Here is a 9,002-nt window from a genome sequence, read left to right on the forward strand (position 1 = left end):
CCCCTTAGGGGAAACTGGCATTTCTAGAATGGAAGCCTGTCACAAGACAAGTTTTCATCACCTCTGAAACCCCGAGTTTGAGATGAAATGGGAGCAGATGGAGGAATCACCCCAAAGATGAAATAAGGTCATGAAAGTCCTTACAACAACTTAAAGTTTCTGGCATGGCTGCTAAAGAGTTCATGTTAAAAAAATAAATAAATAAAGAGTTCATGTTTGCTAAGTCCACTGACAAGGTGACTCAGAATGGCTTGGCCATGTCTCGAGGGCAATAGCTACATGGGATCTAAAAGTACAAGTAAGAAAATGCAGGTGGCTTTTGGGATGGGCACTTGATATAATTCCCTTGCTCCACAATCTTCAGATCCCCATCCGAGTGCTTATCAAACATTAATATGCAAATTACATACCTGAGCGGGGTTATGAAAAATAGACTGATCTAATTAGGTCTAGAGTAGGGCTAGAAATGCTACATTGCTAACACCTCGGTGGTGACCTAACCATGCTCATGAAGGGGTCGTGATCCACAGGTTGAGAACCGCTGGTCTACAACAAAGAAACAAGATTCATGAAAGTGGTTTCTTTCATCCTTTCTTTCTCAGCTTTGATTTCATATTTTCTTTTTTATTTTTCTCTCCCTTTTTCTTCCTTTCTCTTATTTTATTATTCTTTTCTCCTTTGCCTCGTTTTTATAACTATATTTTTCCTCTCTCCAGATTTTATTTTCCTTCCCTATTTTTTTCTTTTTATTCACTATCATCCAGTCAGTTCTAAATCATAATGACCCAATAGAACAGGGTAGAACTGCCACTGTCTGTTTCCAGACTGTAATTGTTTGGGTACAGAAAGCCTCCTCTTCCTCCTAAAGGAGTGGCTGGTGGTTTCAAACTGCTGACCTTGTGGTTAGTAGCCCAATGTGTAACCACTAAACATCCAGGGCTGTTGTAAGGAGAGGCCAGTCCCTCACACTTGGACATGCTTGGTAAAGTGGAGGGGCAGAGAAAAAGAGGAAGACCCTCAGCAAGATAGGTTGACACGGTGGCTGCGACAATAGGTTCAAACATCAGAACAATTTGAGAATGGTGCTGGACTGGGGAGTGTTTCATTTTGTTACACATAGGGTCACTATGAGTCAAAATGGATTCAAAAGCACCAAACAACATTTTTTTTTAGTTATTCTTGCTGTTTGTTGCTTGCCTGCTTTCCCCTGCTTATATTTTTATTATTGTAATTTTGCTTTGATCTTATTTTTCTTGTCCTACCTAATGGACACAATAATTGTGCCCACAAAGTGAAACTACACCTGTAGCTCCTGTAGCCCTACTTGGCCAGGGAAACTACCCACTCCTATGCCACCTGATCATCTACAGACAGCAACCAGCACCAGCCCAACCTGCCCTCAACTGTGCTACACCAACAGAACTCTACAGACACTCACCTCCTCTACCTACATACAATCATCAATGAAGCATAAATACAATAGCAGCATAATGTCTCAGAGATACAGACTTTTTCAGTTCACACCAAGACAACAAAAGTGGCTCATATAGTCAGCAGATATTTCTCAGATAGAAAGTCATTGGAACAATCTATTAAGAAAGTAAAAAGAATTATATTTAGGTACTTTCAACAGATTGAAAGAAAGATTCAGAAAACTATAGAAAATATCAAGGGAAATGCAGGAAAAACTTTAGAAGAATTCAAGAAAACACTGTAAGAACTGACAAATTTTTTAGAAAAAAAATTAAAACCAGACAAAAACAACAAATAAAAATCCAGAAGATTGATACTAAGAGTTCAAAAATAAGAAACACATTAAAAGATCAAAAGAGTAGAGTTAAATCAATGGTAGGCCTAACTAGTGAGCCTGAGGACTTATCTCTCAGTTCTAATCTGTTGGAGGAATAATCAGAAAAAAGAATGAAAATTTTCTAAATAAGCCTAAGATTTAAGTAGTACATCATCAAGAAGAATAACTTCAAGTGTGACAGGAATTCCAGAACATGAAGAGATATCAAAAACAAAAGTTGTCAAGTTGCGTAAGAAAACTTCCATGGCATCATGAATGATAGGAACATATGCATTCAAGAAGCTGAATGAGCTTCACACAGGATAGACTCCAAAAGAAAATCTCCATGCCATACCGTAATCAAACTTTCTAAAACCAAAGACAAGGGAAGAATCCTGAGGGCAGCTCAGGAAAAACTGAAGTTACCTACAAAGGACAGCCAATAAAACTAAGCTCAGATTTCTCAGCAGAAAACAATCAGGTGAAAAAACAATGAGATGACATATAGGAATCTCTAGAAGAAAAAAAAAGCTCAAACAAGAATCATATATATGCAGCAAAATTGTCCCCAAATATGCCAGTAAAGTTAGGACATTTCCAGATTAAACCAAAATTGAAGGAACTTGTAAAAACCTGACCAACCTTGCAAGAAATACTAAAAAGAGTTCTTTGGACAGAGAACCAAAAACAGCAAAGAACCTGGTACTAACATACATGACACTACCACCCAAAAGTCAACACAATATAGAAATATCCCAAGTAAACAAACATACAGGCTGAAAATAGGAAAGCAGAGACATCAATTTGTAATGAAGACAATTATAAAGTCAAAAGAAGGAATAGTTTAGTTATAGAATTCCCAAATGGCGAGGCAGTCAGGTAGACTTCAAGAACTAGAGTGGAGAGTAGCAGACAATGAGAGACGCTAGCAAAGAATTATAGTGGTTGAGGAGAACACAGGACTAGTGCAAGAGTTAAAGGCAACAGAGGTAAATATTGTAATATCTGCAATCCTCCAATAATGGTGCTCTACAAAGAAATAGACATAAAGGGTGAGCGTGCGTGGGAGGGAAAATGGGAATAATCACATTTGACAAAGGATATTTGTACAGGGTCTTTACATTTGCTGCCACTATATACATTGATGTGGAGGATGATCGGCCACATAGAAGCAAGGTTATAAAAACTTCATGGAGTGGAAAAGGGGAATCGATCACAAGGATCTACATTAACCTCCTCCTTGGTGGACAGACAACAGAAAAGTGGGTGAAAGGAGATGTCGGACAGGGCAAGATATGGCAAAATAATATATAAATTATCAAGGGTTCATGAGGGAGTGGGGAAACGGGAAAAATGAGGACCTAATGCCAGGGGCTTAAGTGGAGAGCAAATGTTTTGAGAATGAGGAGGACAATGAATGTACAAATGTGCTTTACACAATTGATATATGTATGGATTGTGATAAGAGTTTTATGAGCGAGGCTTGAGGTGGGTGGGGGTGGGGCCTAAAAAAAAAAGAGTTGTATGAGCCCCTAATAAAATGATTTAAAAAAACCCAAAACTTCATGGAAAATTCCTTGAGAGAGTGAGTTGTTGAGCCTGGGGACTAAACAGTTTAGAATGACTGATGACTAGGATTTGAAAGCTCATGAGTGACAATCTATGGCACAAATACTGATCTTGTCAAGAAAGAGGAGGGATGAAAATCAAAGATAATTAGTCCACAGCACTTTACTGGACATACAAATATCAGTTTCTACAGTCCTACATCAGAACTAGATAGTGCCTGGCCACCACTACTAATTGCTCTGAAAGAAATCACCTTAGAAAGTCCTGGATAGAGGGATAGAAAATCTGCAGAGATGTAGAGTGAAACTCAGAATCATAAAGGAAAGCAAGTTTTCTGATCACATACAAACGGATGGAACCTCTGCCACCGCAGCCCTTGGCCATCCTTCAATTCAACTCAGTGGTTCTCAACCTTTTAGGGGTTGAACCACTCTTTCACAGGGGTCGCCTGATTCATAACTGTCGCAAAATTAGAGTGATGAAGTAAGTAGCAATGAAAATAATTTTATGTTTGGAGGGGTCACCACAACATGAGAAACTATATTAAAGGATCATGGCATTAGGAAGGTTGAGAACCACTGCTTTACTGAACTGAACTCACCACTCTAGTTCAATTTTTAGCCAAACAATGGACCGGTCTATGGAGGGAATGATAACATTGTTGATGTGAACAGACTTTAAAAGAATGGACCATTTGGGACTCATTATTGGGTGGCAAGGACAAAGTTCAGAAAGGTTATAAAAGACAGGAAACCAGGAGGAGGTAGGATTGGATGATGTTACCCTAAGGGGATTGTAATGAATGTGATTAAGCAGAATGTAAACCTTCACCCAATTCATAACAAAAAGTTTTTAAAAATACAAAGAAATCAGACAAGTCATTGTATTGGGTAAATTGCAAGAAAAGACTTCTTTCAAGTGTTAAAGAGGAAAGGTGTCACTTTGAGAGCAGGTGTATTTGGCATTTTCAGTTCCATGATAGGCGTTGTAAAAGCTGGACAATGAGTAAGGATAGAACTGAGCAGAGAACTGGGGTCTCTGAATTATGGTGTGGGCAAAGAACACCGAATGTACCACGCACCGTCAGAAGAACGAGCAAATCTGTCTTGGAAGTGCAGCCCAGTTGTGACCATGTTTCCTTGTCTTCACTGCCCTCCTCACTGTAGAATTATGTTTCATTACTTTTGAGATGTACCTTTATTTTAACACCTTTGTAGGTGGTAAAAGAAACCCCAATTTCTAATATGATTTATAGAGACCCATTTACTAAGTCTGAAACAGGTCAAAGATAAGACAAAGACTAAAAACAAACCATTCAGGTGAGGATGTTCAGCAGCATAAGGCTATAACGATGTTCAAAGGATTCACAATCGAATGGCTACTTAAATTGGACAAGTAAACAAAGGATTGTCACAAGATGATTGGTGGCAGATCAAGTCGTCACTGGCTGTTCTACAGAAGCAATGTGCATTCCTTGATTGGGATACATACACACACTATTGTGGATTAGAAAACACAACTACACATCTTTCTGGCATTCTCTGCTCTCAGTCAGGATTCAACTGACAGCAGCAATGATATTCCTTGCTCTCCATCCTCTTCTGAATCTGGTCAGAACCTCTGGCAATTCCCAGTCAATGTGCTGCTGCAACCTTTGTTGGATGATCATCAGCTAAATTTTGTTTGCCTGTGCTATTGATATTGTTCTAAAATTTGAGCATTCTATTGAGTCACCTTTCTTTGGAATGAATACCACTATGGATCCCTTCCAGTAAGATGGCCAAGTAGCTGTTTTTCAAATTGCCTGGCACAGCTAAGTAAGTGCTTCCAGTGCTTCATCAGCTTGTTGAAACATTTGAGTGAGTAATTTTATCAATTCCTGGAATCTTGTTTTTGGCTAATGCTTGCAACACAGCTTGAACTCCTTCTTCAGTACCATTGGTTCTTGGTCATGAAGTGGCGGTCAACTGGCTGGTTTTGGTGCAGTGATTCTGTATACTCTTTCCATCTTCTTTTGATGCTTCCTGCATCATTCAATATTTTTGCTCACAGAATTTTTCAAGATTGCAACTTAAGGATCGAAGTTTTTGAGTTCCTTCATTTTAAGATATGCTGAGCATATTTTTCCTTATTGGTTTTCTAACTCTAGGTTTTTCATTATATTTTGTCATATTTTACTGTGTGCCCTTTGAAATTTTCTGTTCTGCTCTTTGATTTAATAATTTCTTCCATTTGCCTTAGCTATTCTATGATTAAAATCAAGTTTCACAGTGTCTTCTAACATTGTGGCAGTTAACCTAATTTCCAGTCAACTTGAAGTGTGAGGGTGGAGGCTAGCCTGTCAATCAGGTCACAGGCTGATGGTGCCTCCTTGTGGGCGTGGCCTCCTCATAAGGAGGGTCCTGGGAACCTCCTCTCTCGGCTGTTACCTTCCTGCTGGCAAGCCATGCTGAGACCTGTAAGCCCTTTGGTGTAGCCACCACCATTGGATGCACAAGACTTTGCATCCAGCGGCCTGTGATCTTCCTGCATTTTGCATCACTGCACGTGGCTATGTGAGTCTAAAGAGGGGTTTATGGATTAGTATCGAACTTGTGGAGTTGATCTGGACTAGGCTGGGATGTTTTCCTGATATATATATAAAGCTGCTTGATATAAAGTTCTTCCTTACACATACATGAGTGTCACTAGTTTTGTTTCTCTAGTCAACCTGCCTAACACAGGCATATACTTTGATCTTTTTTTCTTGTCTTTTTAATGACCTTTTGCTTTCTTCATGAACGATATATTTTTATGAATGATATTTTTGATGTCTTCCCACAGCTCATAAGTTCTTCTGCCATTAGTGTTTCATGCATCAAATCTGTTCTTGTGAAGTTCTCAAAATTTTGGTGGGATGGCCTCAAGGTCATATTTTGGCTCTCGTGGACTTTATAAAATTTTCTTCAGCTTCTGGTACGCGGCTATCGAAAGAGATAGTGTCTGGGGTCTTAAAGGCATGAAGGTGAACAAGCGGCCATCTAGCTCAGAAGCAATAAAGCCCACATGGAAGAAGCACACCAGCCTGTGCGATCACGAGGTGCCAAAGGGACCAGGTATAAGGCATCATGCAAAAAAGAAAAGGTATACACACACACACACACACACACCATAGTGAATGAAGGGGGAAGTGCAGAGTGGAGACCCAAGGCCCAAGTGTCGACCACTTGAGATCTCCTCACAGAGGGGTTTAAGAGAGACGGGTCAGTCAGGGTGCAATATAGTACCGATGAAGAACACAGCTTTCCCCCAGATCCTGGATGCTTCCCCCAACTACCATGATCCGAATTCTACCTTGCAGGACTGTATAGGGCAGAGATTGTACACTGGTGCATATGGGAGCTGGAGGCACAGGGAATCCAGGGTGGACGATACCTTCAGGACCAGGGGTGTGAGGGGCGATGCTGGGAGAGTGGGTTGGAAAGGGGGAACTGATTAAAAGGATCCACATGTGACTTCCTCTCTGGGAGATGGACGGCAGAGAAGGGGGGGAGGGAGACTCCAGATAGGGCAAGATATGACAAAATAACAATCTGTGGATTATCAAGGGCTCATGAGGGAGGGGGGAGCGGGGAGGGAGGGAAAAAAAAAAAGAGGACCTGATGCAGAGGGCTTAAGTGGAGAGCAAATGCTTTGAGAGTGATTAGGGCAAAGACTGCATGGATGTGCTTTATACAATTGATGTATGTATAAGTGGAGATTGTGATAAGAGTTGTATGAGCCCCTAATAAAATGTAAGAAAAGAAAAAAAAAGAAAATGATTAGGGCAAAGAATGTACAGATGTGCTTTATATAATTGATGTATGTATATGTATGGATTGTGATAAGAGTTGTATGAGCCCCTAATAAAATGTTTTTAAAAAATTTTTCTTCAGCTTCAATCTGAACTTATGTATGAGCAATTGATGGACCATTCTGCAGTCACCACTGGCCTTGTTTTGGCTGCTGATTTTGAGCTTCATGTCTCTTCCCACAGATATAGTCGATTTGATTTTTGTGTATTCCACCTAGAGAAGTCCATGTGTATAGTTGACGTGTGTGTATGTGTTCTTGAAGGTCATAGGAGAACTTTATTACCAAGAGGAAACATGGTCTATCCCAGAAAACATGCTTGCTCTTTCTCCTATGCTTGGTATTTCTCTCTCTCTCTCTCACACACACACATACATACACATACACACACACAGAGGGCCATCCCATCCTCTGTCACAGTCCAGCTCTAGGCCACTAGGATGTGACATCCCTGGATTCCTAAGATTCTAGAGGCAACTGGCAGAAGGACAGCAGGAGGAGGGAGGAAGGGGCCTAGCACAAGATGGGGCAGGAGGAAGGGAAATCCCACCCCTAGCAAAGGCAGCTGGAGTGACCAGCAGTCAGCACCTGGCTCCCAGTGGCCTTGGTTGTGTCAGTCCTTCTCAGTGGAGCTATCTGGAGCATTCAGAGAGAAGGGCAGGCTTCTCACCCCATGCCAGTCCTCTGCCGGAGGTGGGGACAGAGAAGGCTGAAGAGGAGCAGGGCAGGCAGGCAGGGGGCAGGCGTGGCTCAGCTCTGGGTCTCCCGGGTACCTCTGCTGCTTCTTGCCCGGCATGGTCGGCCACCCACAGGGTCAGATTGTCTCGTAGAGGCCACATGATGAGGGTGCTGTCCTTGTAGGAGTCCTCACTGAGGGTGTGCAGGTCGGCCATGGCCTCATCGAACGTGGTCTTGGCCAGAGAGATGGCCTCCTCAGGGTTGATGGCGATCTCACAGTGGAAGACGGAAGTTCTGGGCGAGGCCCAGGCGGATGGGGTTGGTGGGGGGCATTTCCTTCTTGCTGATGTCTCCATGGCCTCCTGGTAGGCTGCCCAGGGCCGAGTCGATGGTGCGTTTCTTGTCGTCACCGGTGGCCACCTCAGCGAGGTAACAGTAGTAGTCACCCTTCATCTTCAGGTAAAAGACATGGTTCTCAGCGTCACCAGCCACCTTCATGAGGTGGCTGTCCAGCAGGCCCAGCACCGTGTCGCACACCCCCCAGAGCTCGGTCTCCACCTTTTGTCGGTACTCTCACACCTCAGGGTCCTTCTCTTCAGCCCCCACCTCATTGCTCTTCTGCTCGGTACTGGACAGGACTCTCCAGGCAGCTCTCTGGCCACCCACCACGTTCCTGTAGGCCACTGAGAGGTTGCGCTCCTCACAGGACAGCTCCTCCCCCTTCTCCGCAGTACCTTTCATGACAGCGGCCATGTCTTCGTTGTGCTCGGCCAACTTGGCCTTCTGGATTAGGCTGGCTCTCTCCATGGCTCTAGGGAAAGACAGGCAGGCAGCGAGCTAACTGACTTCTTCAAGACCAATTGTGTGTGTGTGTTTTAATAACTTTATTAGGGGCTCTTAGGATACAGTTGCCTTTTATGTTGCTGAAAATAAAAACCTATTTGCTATGAACAAATCATTGGTCTGTCATTCAATCTCTGGCTTTGTTTGTAACACCAAAACTGTATTTCCAACTATTATTCCTTTCTTCCTCTAACTTTTTTCATTCCAATTTATAATAATTATTCATCTTGATTCCATGTTTGATCAATTTTCAACCAAAGACACTGATAAAATTCATCAATTTCTTCAGGTT

General features: G+C 42.2%; 1 pseudogene; it reads right to left on the reverse strand.

The window, feature by feature from the left end:
* Positions 1-7,821: 7,821 nt before the first annotated feature.
* LOC142449075 (14-3-3 protein sigma-like) lies at positions 7,822-8,674 on the reverse strand (annotated as a pseudogene).
* Positions 8,675-9,002: the final 328 nt, after the last annotated feature.

Source organism: Tenrec ecaudatus, chromosome 5 (assembly GCF_050624435.1).
Source record: "Tenrec ecaudatus isolate mTenEca1 chromosome 5, mTenEca1.hap1, whole genome shotgun sequence".
Taxonomy (NCBI): domain Eukaryota; kingdom Metazoa; phylum Chordata; class Mammalia; order Afrosoricida; family Tenrecidae; genus Tenrec; species Tenrec ecaudatus.